The sequence below is a fragment of the Urocitellus parryii genome, chromosome 5 (genome assembly GCF_045843805.1).
Source record: "Urocitellus parryii isolate mUroPar1 chromosome 5, mUroPar1.hap1, whole genome shotgun sequence".
In the NCBI taxonomy this organism is placed as follows: domain Eukaryota; kingdom Metazoa; phylum Chordata; class Mammalia; order Rodentia; family Sciuridae; genus Urocitellus; species Urocitellus parryii.
Genome location: NC_135535.1, coordinates 4,236,679 through 4,248,905, shown reverse-complemented (window position 1 = coordinate 4,248,905; position 12,227 = coordinate 4,236,679).

Below are 12,227 nucleotides of genomic sequence, written 5' to 3'. Positions count from 1 at the left end.
GGGCGCAGGAGTCTGCAGGTTGCCAGACTTGAGCTGCTGATGTGCCCGTGCAGCCCGCTCAGGCTCAGACCCGGGACCCCGCGCAGGCCAGAGTGCTCTGCCCCTTGCGTTTTTGCTGAGTGTGTCTCCACTCCAGTATCTTTCTTCTTCTTCTTCTTCTTCTTCTTCTTCTTCTTCTTCTTCTTCTTCTTCTTCTTCTTCTTCTTCTTCTTCTTCTTCTTCTTCTTCTTCTTCTTCTTCTTCTTCCTTTCTTTCTTTCTTTCTTTCTCTCTCTCTCTCTTTCTCTCTCTCTCTCTCTCTCTCTCTCTCTCTCTCTCTCTCTCTCTCTCGGTAACAGGGATTGAACCCAGGAACACTTAACCACTGAGCCACATCCCCAGCCCTTTTTATGTTTTATTTTGAGATCCAATCTCGCTAAGTTGCTTAGGGCCTCACTTAGTTGCTGAGGCTGGCCTTGAACACACGACCTCCTGCCTCAGCCTCCAGAGCTACTGGGATTACAGGTGTGCGCCACCCACCAAGCCTGGCTCTGGTATGTTTTTCCATACCCCACAGAACACCCAGCTGACAAGGGCCCATTAAGTGCCTTCAGGCAAGCCTTCCTCATCCCCAAGTGCTTGGGGACTTTTCATTTGTTCCGCCTTTTTGCTGTGCTTTTGCATCCTTCAGAGGCCTCTCTTTCTTCTCTCTCTCTCTCTCTCTCTCTCTCTCTCTCTCTCTCTCTCTCTCTCTCGATGCTAGTGTACTGTTAGATTCACGCTGAATAAAATCCACAGCTTCTCTTCAGGGAGATACTACCTGTGTCATTTAAAGGTGGCTCCAGGGACCGGGAGTGAAGCCCAGAGGCTCCAGGCAGGTAGCCTCTCAAATGGGGAATGGACTTGGAGACATCTGAGCGGCGTCTGAGCTCGGGAGCCGCTTGCTGGACAGCTACGTGGTTTGACCAGTCACGTCAACCCTCCGGGTCTGCTTCCTGGTGGACAAAGTGCACTCACAACGCCCTGCTCTGCAGTCACCACGGGAACTGGAGGCGCTGCGTCCAGGCTGGGGGTGTGACTCCGAGGTGGAGCACCCCCGCCACAGGTGAAGCCCTGGGCTCCCTCCCGGCACTGAGAGAAAGACAGGGCCGGGGACCGAGCCTGGCACTGAGAGGGGCTTCCTCAACACAGTATTTATTATGAGTTTTCTTAAAGTGACACTGACACAATTAAAAAATAAAAATAAAAAAAGCTTCACATAATATTCACTCTCCAAGGTCATGAACCTGGTCAGAAACAGATGTGTAAGGAAAATGAATCCAAATGCAAATGAGATGAGTGTGCCGCCTTCCTCAACTGCCAGCCCTCACCAGATGCTTTTGGCCAGGACAAGCGATAGCAGGTAACACTGTGCGACTTCAGGAATCTAGACAACGCTTCCCACTTTACGCACAAGGTGACAAAGAGGTGGCTGCTGTGGCTCAAAGCAATTTGCATCACCAGACACGCCTCCTGGGCTCATCTGGGGTTATCCGGGTTGCAGGGCATCCAGTCTGCCCGGTCCTGCCTGCCTTCATCCCCAGGACCTGGCGTCTGTTCCCCCGTAGGCCAGGCAGATTGCATGGTCAGCCTTCCTCCTGCCCAGGCTGGTGGGAGGGAGTCGGACTGGTTGGTCCTCTGGAGTGGTGACCTGCTGGCTCCTTCTCAGCTCCTGTCCTTATCAGCCCAGTGCCTCTTGGCGTCTCCGTTTCCATGACTTAGATTTTCCAGGGCTGGCCCTGCCCCACACACTCAGTGGCTGCTGAAGACAGAACAATAAAGCACATTCTTGCTCGGGTGTTTTGAAGTGAGGCTGTCCATCAGTTAAGGGAATAGCACCGGCTCCCCAGGGCCTGCCCTGTGGAAGGATGTGGCCTGCTCTGGGGTCAAGGAACCACTTTCAAGGTGGGGTTAGCCAGAGGGAAGGAAGACAACCTGTCCCTTGGTCCACGGGGAGAGGACAAATCGGGCACCACTCCTGTGGGTGTGGGTGGGGCACGTGAGTCACTGTTCCCGCCTTGGCTTGGAGGTTCCCTCTCCCTATGTCTTTCTCATCCTCTGCTCCTGCCTCTTTCTTCTTTTTTATTTTTATTTTTATTTTTCTAGTTGTACACAATACCTTTGTTTATTTATTTATTTATTTTATGTGGTGCTGAGGATCGAACCCAGGGCCTTGTGTGTGCTAGGCACGTGCTCTACCACTGAGCCCCAGCCCCAGCCCTGCCTCTTTCTTCTAAGTGACACACACATTCCTTTACTCTGCGCTCTGTTTGCCACCTTAGGCAGCCTCTCCCTCCTGTTCTTGCAATGTTCCTTTTTCAGATCATTCTGTTCTTGTTTGACCAATGCAGTGTCTTCTCCAGTCTCCCTAAGGATCTACTTAGAGGTTTTGTGGTGGTGGTTGTTGAAGTTCTTGCCTATTATTGTTATTATTTGTAGTTGTAGATGGACAGAATGCCTTTGTTGTGTTTGTTTGTTTATTTACATGTGGTGCTCACACATGCTAGGCGAGCACTCTGCCCCTGAGCCTCCGCCCAGCCCCTCTTGCCCATTCTTTCATCTTCTTCTTCTTCTTCTTCTTCTTTTTTTCAACCTGTCTGTTAACTTTGGTCTCAGGTGTCAGAGACAGAGGAAAGTCCAGAGCTCCTGGCTGTCATTCCAGGGGTCATGAAGGAGACAGGCAGGCGGGGTGCATTGGTGGCGAGAAGGATGGTCGTGGCACCTAAATATGTGAGGTGTGTCTTGGAGAGGACGCTTATGCTTTGGAGGGGCTCACGCCTCCCCACATGAGGCTCTTGGCGGGCTGATGGCCACCTGATCTGCAAACTGACTCTTGGATTTATCTCAGAAAGACCTGTGTTCCCACCTGCCTGCATCGCACCACTACCCACCCCCCCCCACGCCTGTGACTCCTCGTCTCTAAGGACATGGCTCTGGCTGTTGCTGCAGCCCTGCTCCTCCCATCTACATGGTTTAGACCCGGGGCTCTAAACCATAGTGTCCACTACTCAGCTGAGCACACCCAAGGTAAGGGAGGTTCCCCAGGACCTCAGGGGCCCCTGCACACCCCTGGCTGCATAGACTTTTATACCCAGGGCCTCCTCTGCTCTGCACACCCCTCCTGCTCCTCTAAGGGTGGACCTGACCCAGTGTTCACTGTTCTCCCTAATTGCAATTTGCCTCATTTGCCTCATTTGCATGTGGCTTTTTTCATTCCCATCCCCTGAGCTGAAGGGCCCTGTTGCCAGGGTAACTGGGAGCCACTCCCCCTCCTCCCTCCCACGTTGTCAGGGAGACTGAGCTCCGCCCACCCCACCCCACCCCCACCCCCACCCAGGCCAGATCTGGAGTCTCCCCTGCTCACTTTTCCCATTCCTCCCCAGGGCCTGGTGGTCTCTGTCCCCACACTCTGATTTCTCTGGCTGCGTCTGGTTGTGCATCCTTGTTCTTGTCCTGCCTGAGCCCCCCTCTGGGGTCCCGAGGCGCTGCAGGGGGCGGCCTGTCAACCCCAGTGCGGTCACAACAGGGACTGGTGCTGGTCTCCAGCAGGCCCTGCTCCCCGTGAAGGGCGGAGCTCCTCACCCTTTCTCCCTGCCTTCCAGCACCCGTGCCCTGGGACAGCCCATGTCCCTGCTCCACGCCTCTGCTGCCCCTCCTTAAAGCACCTTGACCCTGGAAGCTCGGGGATGACCTGAACTGGCTGCTGCCCATCCTGGGCTCCTGACACTGCCGGGTCCATCGGGGCGAGTGACCTCACCTGTCCACACCAGCACCGGCTATTTCACAGGTTACGAGGACAGAGTGACCATGAAGAGCAGGGATGAGCCCCCGAAGGACAGATCCTGGGCCACCCTGGGCCACGCCTTCTGTGCTTCTCCCTGTAGTGACAGCCCAAGGGGCTTGGTTTTCCCAGAATGCCCCTGGGCAGAGGTGAGGCTGGGCGAGGAAGTGAGCAGGTGGACAGGAGGACGCCCCCCACGGGGAGTCGGTCGAGGTGTCCTGGGTACTCTAGGTACCACTGCCAGGGAGACGTGGCCTCCTGACGGCAGAGTGGACATCCCCAGGACGCCTCGAGGTCCTTAGCCCTTCAGGGGGAAATTCTAGAAAAGAGAGAGAGAGGGACAGGAAGAAGGGAGCAGGGAGTCAGGGAGGGAGGGAGGGAGGGAACGAGAACCCTGTGGTTCCACATCTGTTTCTGACCAGGTTCATGACCTGGAAAGGGCGATCAGTGGCACGTGAGCCTGAACCTGGGGATAGCCCCCGTCTCCATCGGTCTGGCCAGATTCCTTCATAAGGAAACCTGACCTGCCGCCTTGTGAGCTCCTGCAGGCCCGTGGGCTTTTCTACTGGGCAAATCGGGACATTTCCACCCTCAGCCACCAGCACTCTGTGAGTGCTGAGTCCCCAGGACGGTCTCGCACAGGAGCAGCTAGATGCCTAAAGTTTTTAACACTGACCCAGAAAACAAATGGGCATTTCTGTTTGTCAGTAAGAAGTTGACAGCCCGTGTGTGCACACGCGTGCGCATCCACGTGTACAAATAAACGACACACACTGGTGAAAGCGGCGCTATTTGGTCAAGGCCGAAGGCGTGTCGAGAGGGAAGGGGTGGAATTCCGAGTCCACACGGTGGGCGTTTCAGAGTCACATCTCAATGGTCAGGGGAAGGAAAGGACAGAAGAGAAGGGCTCCTTTAGAGGAGACCCATTTATCATTGTCCCCCTGGCAAACAAGAAAGCACCAGAGACGGCTGCTGTGCCTGGAGAGCTGCCCTTTGGTTCCCGAGAGCTGCAGCTGGCCTGAAGTCAGGGTTGCTAAGGAAACGCCGTCTGCTGGTGGATGGCAGAGCAAACAGACACCTCAGCCTCGGGTAAATCATTAATTCATCAATATTCTCACTGATGGCATCTGGAGAGACAGACGTATTCCTTCTTTCTTCCAAGTCCTCAAAAGTGCTCTTTCGTCGCCAGGTAAACACTTGGACGACCACTTTGTGGATAATCATTCCCTCCTGGGCTCACACTCCAGAGACCATGAAGGGCTCCCTCCCGGATTTTAATGGATCAAAGAAAATGGTAAGCGAGGCCCAAGTGCGCTTCGCGGTTTTTGGTTTTTGTGTTTTAATTGATGGCTGTGGTTTTTGTCGAGAATGGAAAGTGCATTAAGGAGAGTTTGACGTAAACGCAGAGCTCCCTGCGCTTGACCGACGGGGCTGAGGGGAGGGAAGCCATGCCCACAGCCCTCCCAGGGGTCAGGTCTCCCGCTGCAGGGCAGGGTGAGGAGGAGGTGGTGACCAGTGCCAGTTGCAGGTGCCGTGGGGTACAGCCGGCGTGTGTACCGAGGGGCAAGGGCCCAGCGTGGGCAAGGTGATGCCCAGCCAGGGTTGCTGCTGCGACAGGGGGCGCGTTCAGCTTCCTAGGCTCCAGGCTGCCCCAGGGAGTCAGCACTTTCTCCTCTGGCCACCACCAGCCCTCGGGGGACACGACAGAGGTCAGCAGTTAGTGAGAGTGGGCATCCCCACAGGCCTTCCCTCGCCGTCAGGCCCTCCTCCTGCATCCAGGCCACCTTCACAGAGCCCTCCCTTCTCCCCACCACCTCCTTCCCTCAGGTCTGAAGTGTGTCCGTGACCACTGCCTGTGGCCCCCTCCTCTGATGACAAGCCTGGAGTAGCACTGAGGACCGAGAGCTCTCTAGTGATGGAAACACCCGGAGCTGTGTGACCTCTACCACCTGCTCAACCTCTCTGCGCCTGGTTTCCTCCTCCACACAGTCACAGAACGTACCTTGAAGGGCTGCTGAGAGCACCACCTTGGTTTTGGGTGCAGGGCTGGTATTAATAGCGACGGAAGCAGAGAGTGGTGGAGAGACCACGGTGTGGCTGGCAACTCATTCACCTTCTGCCCACTCCAGATCTGGCACCTTCCAAGCCCCACAGAACCCTAGACAAGGCCCCTGGTCTCATCTGGTCCACCTCTTCATGTAGGCCCAGCAGGACAAATCATTTCCACCGGACCCCTCTCCTCCAGGGGGGCTTGCTCAGAGATGTGGGACACAGTGCAGTGCCAACCAGGGGGACATAGTGAGTGTTTGTTGATGGACTAATTTCAGCCCTTCAGGAAGGTGCTCCTATGAAGGGAGGGGGGTGAAACCATGGCTGTGTGGCAGTGAAGCAGAGGGATGTGACAGCAGAGGCCACAGGACAGTCAGCTCTGACACAGGAGAGGGGGCAGGGAGCTGGGGGAGCTTCCTGAAAGAAGGGGCTTTTGAGGTGGGTTTAAGGAATGGAAGGAGGCTCAGGAAGCCCGGGGCAAACCATTTGAGCTGTGGGGCTCTGAGGGTCGGGTCAGGGCTGCAGGACAGCAGCAGGAAAGAGCTGGAGGCTCCCTCCCCTGCAGCCAGCCCTTGCGGGTCTGGCAGGCAGGTGGGCGAGAAGAAAACTCGAGATCTGATCCTGCGTCCCGAAGGAAATCCCCAGAACGGGACCGTGGGTGGCCTGTGTGGCTAGCTGGGCACTTTGCATCTGTAGCAGCCACACAGCTCTGAGGAGATCATGGGGCCTACTTACTTGTGTGCACTTTCTGGGACTGAAGTAGGTGGGGGGAAGCCACCAGAGGGCTGCCATCCGCCCGCAGAGAGAGCCCCCAGCAGCATTCTGTGAGTTGAGCAGCTGCACGGGAGACCTGTGTTTTCTCAGGCTCATCCGTGTGCCCATGCGGGGCCTGAGAAAGTCCCTGTGTGTGTGCGCGTGACTCAGAGGCAGGTGGTCAGCCGAGGAAATGACACCAGGCCCCTGCACGGGGTCTCCGCATTCCAGTCTGTGTTCCCACGGTGCCCTGCGTCCTCAACAGCTCCCAAACAGGCCCTCTCCACGGGGAACCCGCCCTCCAGGACAGGCACGGGCTCGCTACATGTCAGGAGGCTGAGTTCTAACTGACAAATTGGAGAGGTTCCCCAAGGCAAGGGTTACTGAGCTCTGTCATTCTCACTAAAAATGTGATTTATAATATATTCCTACTTGCCAGACACTCCTTTCCCCAGGAATGAACACTTAACGCAGACATGGGAGGCTATCCCAAGGCCTGAGCCCACAGGCGCACACACCCCTCCGAGTGTTCACTGCAAATGAGCAGACGTGCCCAGGCCCTGGGCAGCATGGCCACGCAAGCCTCATTTCGATAAGTCTTCATATCTAAGCAAACACTTAAAATTCAGGACAGGGCGAGAGTGGCCCATGATTGATTTTAGAATTTCACGTTCTAAAGGAAAGCTCTAAGGGTCTGATGAAAGAGGTCGTATTGGACCTCGGGGTGTAGCTCAGTGGGGCCTCCGGCTTAGCAAGCCGGAGGCCCCGGGTTCCATTCTCTGCACAAAAAAAGAAAGTAAAGAAAATGTATTTCCTAACATTCCTTAGAGTTTATAAAAGGAAAACAGTTTTTCTTGCTCCTTCAATCATCTGATATTTCTGAATGCGGCATGGGTCAGATATTGAAGAGCAAGCTGCGCCTTGGGACGGGCTTCCTGTGACCCTTTGTAAAAAACACACACAAAAGCAGCTGAAGCCGCCTGACTTCTCTTAGGAGTCGGGTTAAAGTTGCAAACTCATTTTGCGGGAGATAACCAGAAATCCTCTAAGCGGTCTAAGTGGGCAGGACCGGATTTGATCTCTGCGTCTGATTGCCTAGCAGAAGTCAAGCAGCCAATGTTCAACAATGTCTCCATATCATGAAACTTCCTAAAAATCTTCAAGGGAGTAACCTGAGCTCCTGAAAAATGATCTCGAATGTCCACAGGACAAAGCTTCCCTTCTAAGATATAAAGGGGGAGCTGGAGCAGGCCTCCCTATTCGACTGGACAGGAATCTTGTTTCTTTGTGCTCTGGAGGGCTTCTGAGGAGGCGGCTATGTCTTGGTTAAGAGGAATGATTAAAAGAATTTACATATAGTAATCATTTAAAATTGAGTTCAGTCAATAGGAGTTATTCATTTTACTGGTGTGTGTGTGTGTGTGTAGATACCTGTTTTTCTAGGCAATACACAGCTTTTATTTCATTGTGTGCATAAACCCTGACCCAGGACACTCCGGCCACGGAGCGCGGGACTGACATCCAGCGTCCACAGCCCGACGGGCAGGTGGTCAGATGCGTTCTGGAGTTCTGTGGTGCTTGGCCAGAGAAACACGGATAAATGCGGTGTCGCCTAACAGGGGCTCTGGAGAACACTGGCCGGGCAGCAAGATGAGACTCTTTGTTGTGCGCGCCCTACGTCCCCAGCGTCCTCTCACCACTAGGTGGCGGTGGCCGCCTCCCTCCTCCAGGTGGCCCGCGGAAAGGTCCCCAGACCTGCCTGGCTGCCCCGCCCGGCAGGGCGTCGGCGAGAACCGAGGCCGGCGCTCAGCTGACCCGACGGGGCTTTCCGGGACGGCGAGGGCGGTTGGCAGGCCCCACGTGAAAAGCCAAGGTCATTCGAAGGCTGAACTAGCACGGACGGGGCAACACTGTGACGCCGGGTGTGACCTGCGGCGCAGCCCCTCCTGGAAGGACTGTGGCGCGCGGCCCCCATGCAGACGGGGCGCCTTCCTCCCACATCCCACAGGTGGTCCTTCGAGTTCTCTGAGCGTGTGCCCCTGCAAAGTAGGATGTCGCGGACCTGCTGCGAGGGGCGGGGGCGGCCAGGACCGAAGCACAGGCCACTGCCGCACCCTCTCCCGCTGCCGGATTGATACCAGGGTCTCCCCGCGGATGCCTGGACCAGGCCAGGACCCAGCGTCCTTGCCCAGTGCTCCCCCGAGAACATTGGGGCGAACTTGGGGAGCTGAGCCCCTGCCCAGGCTCCCCGGCACTCAGTCCCGGGCCTTAAGACCCCCAGCCTGCCCACCTGAACCTGCCCCCAGCCCGCCCCCATTCAGCTTGCCCCCTGAGCCTGACCCTTAAGGCTGTCCTCCGCCCCACCTGTCCCCTAAACCTGCCCCCCAGGCCTGCCTGCGGGGGGCCTCCCCACCCGCGCCTGCGCCCCCACCCCGGGGCTGCCGGCTGAGCCGCTGCGTCTGCGGAAGCGCTTCCCGGGGCGGCCGCCAGGTGGCACCCTGTGGCCTCGGATGGCGGCTTGCAGGGCCCCGACAGCCGGCGGTAGCTTTTTCAGACAGACATTGTCTCCGGCTTCCTCCCCTTTTGTCACATTGTACCGCCGAGGTGTTCGCGGCACAGTGCTGTGGCTCCCGCACTGGGAACACCTAGGACTCGTGGAAATGATCAACCATGAGCGCACAGAGGGAGCAGGACCGGCCGCGGGGGTCTCCCGCCCCCTGTGTGTGGCCCATCTTGCCGTCTCTCCCTGCCCACTATAGGGACATGCTGGGCACACCTGCCCAGGTTTGTCTCACCTTCTAGATTGTGAGGGGTGATTATTTCCCACCTGTTTGTTCCCTACACTGACGTCTTTGAAGGGGATTTTATTTTTTAAAATTATAGGTAACTGACAAAGAAACATTCAAAACCAATAATAGCTCTAAACATAAAAGTCAGAAAGCAAGCCCAGCCCAGGCACAGGCCTGTGAGCCCAGCGACTCCGAGGCTGAGGCAGGAGGATCACAAGTTCACAAGTTCAGCCTGGGCAACTTAGCAAGACCCTGTCTCAAAATTTAAAACACCGGAAAAGAGCTGAGGATGTGGCTCAGTGATCGAGCAGCTCTGGGTTCAATCCTGAGTACTGCTAATACCAACATTAGAAAGCAAGGAGGCAAGTGTCCAAGACTGGCCCTGTCAACTTGCATTGTGATGGAAGCTTTGGGGGCCACACAAAGTGGGTGGAAAGCCTCCCAGATGCAAAGCAAGGGGTGTGCCCTTGGAGGTGGACACAATAGACACGTGTGTGAGCAGAGCCCTCTGGCTGCAGAGGTCAACCAGGGATTCCTGCAGCCCGGTACACCATGAGACCTGCTCTAAGCCCCTGGTCTTGCTTCCTGACGCCCCAGGTCCTGTGCAAACACCTCCTCTCCCAGGACCCTAGGTAAAAATTTTAAAAAAGAAAGAAAAAGGCCAAACCATCAATTCTTCACATTTTTGTTCTGTGTTGGTGGGGTTGCGTGTGGCATTAAAAACAAACAAACAACAACAACAACAAAAAAAAAAAAAAACCCAGAAATAATAGAAACAGAAGAAACACCTGAGGGACGGGGAGAGGTCATTCTGATGAGTGTCCACCTTTGGGAGTCTCCATCCCCCGCCATCAAGTTGTGTGACATGACTGTCCTGAGGAAGCAGATGACAGAGATGGCCATGCAGGTGGGGGAAGGTGTCAGGTGTGATGAGAGCTAATGCTGAGCACTGGCCACTGCCCCCTTTTGCTGAGTGTCCATACCCACCTTTTGGGTGCAGCCGGTGGCCAGTGCTGGAGGCAGGGTGTGGACATGAGCCTCCTGACTCCAGAGCCCCTTTTACCCACAAGTCTCCTGGACAAACCTCCACCCTGAAGGCCTGAGTGGCGTGAGTAATGTGACATGAAGTGAGCTTTCTCCACAGCCCCAACCACAGGGGTCCATGATGGCAGGAGTACTGTCTTCGGAAGCTGGGGCAGTATTTGTCAACTTGCCTGAGATTTGAAACAGTTCTCCACGTCCATATTTGTTCTCCCAACAGCCCTGGGCAGTGGGTAAAGCAACCCATTTTACAGATGAGGAGACAGTCCCAGAAGCTATTCAAGGGTGGAGTAAAGCTTGATGTAGCCAGTGCATGTGGGAAGGCGCCGTGGGCATGCTTACTGGAAGGGAACCAGCACAAGGGAGGGTTGTTTCCCCCTCTCTCCATCTTGCTTTCTGAGGCTTCAGTTCCCTGAAAATACTACATGGGAATACTAATACTTCAGCCTGAAAATACTAAATGGAAAATTCCAGAGATAAATAATTCATAAGTTTTAAACTGCATGCCACTCTGAGCAGTGTGGTGAACTCTCACACTGTCCTGCTCTGTCCAGCCTGGGAAGTGAATCATTTTTCTGTCCAGTGTATCTACATTGTATATGCTACCCACTCTTAGTCCTTTAGTGACTTTTTCAGTCATCAGATCAACTGTCCACATGATAGTGCTGTGTTCAAATGCCCTTTACAGAGTAACCTAAGGCTGTGTTACAATGCCTGCATCTTCCCTTTATCTCATCACGTTTTAAAAGAAAAATACCATATTTGAATAATTTTTATTATAGCATATTGTTATAATTGTTCTGATTTACTATTAGTTTTTGTTAACTTTTTTTTTTTCACTGCTAGGGATTGAACCCAGGGCCTCACACATGCTAGGCAAGTGCTCTACCATTGAGCGACATCCCTAGCACTTTTTATTTTATTTTGACTCAGGGCCTCACTAAATTGCCCAGGCTAGCCTCAAACTTGCCATCTTCCTGCCTCAGCTTCCAGAATAGCTGGATTATAGGTGTGCACCACCACTGTGCCCCAGTATTCTTACTGGGCCCAGTTTCTAAATTAGACTTTATCACAAGTGTGTATGTATAGGAACAAGACATGATACATATGAGATCCCATACTTCTGTGACTTTGGGCATCCACAGGGGTCTTGGGGCATGTCCCTGTGGATGAGAATAGGCATCCAGTTATGAATCATGGTTAATTTCAACAATATTTACATGTTAATTATAATGCCCCTGTTGGGCATTGTTTTCCCTGACTTACTGAGGCTGAGAGGACATGAGGTCCCCCACCACGGCCAGCAGGGCCAAGCCTAGAACCCAGTACAGGTGACGACAAAGCCGTGCCACTTGTGTCTCTCCGAGGGCTCCCCCACCCTCTGTCCTCTGCACCGAGGCCCACCTCCGGGGCGGCCCACCTCCGGGGCAGCCCTTCCTCAGCACTCTGCTCAGGGCTGTGGTGCCCATCTAGGCAGGATTTTCACTCTGTAAACTAAACACTGTGGACATGGGCTGGGGGCAGTTGTGGTGGGTGCTTGCCCAGCTTGTGCCAGGCCCTCAGCACTGGAGGGAAGAAAGGAAGAATGGGGGCAGGGAGACAGACAGACAGAGACAGAAAGACAGAGGGAAGGAGGAAGGAAGGAGGGGAAGTGGACCCATGGACAAAATCACTGATGAGGGTCCATATGACCCACGGGGATGATGGACACTGTGCCAGCCACGAGGAGGAGGAGGTGGACGACAGGGGGGCGTGGGCAATGGTGGGGGGTTTAAAGTGAGGAGGGTTTGGAACATA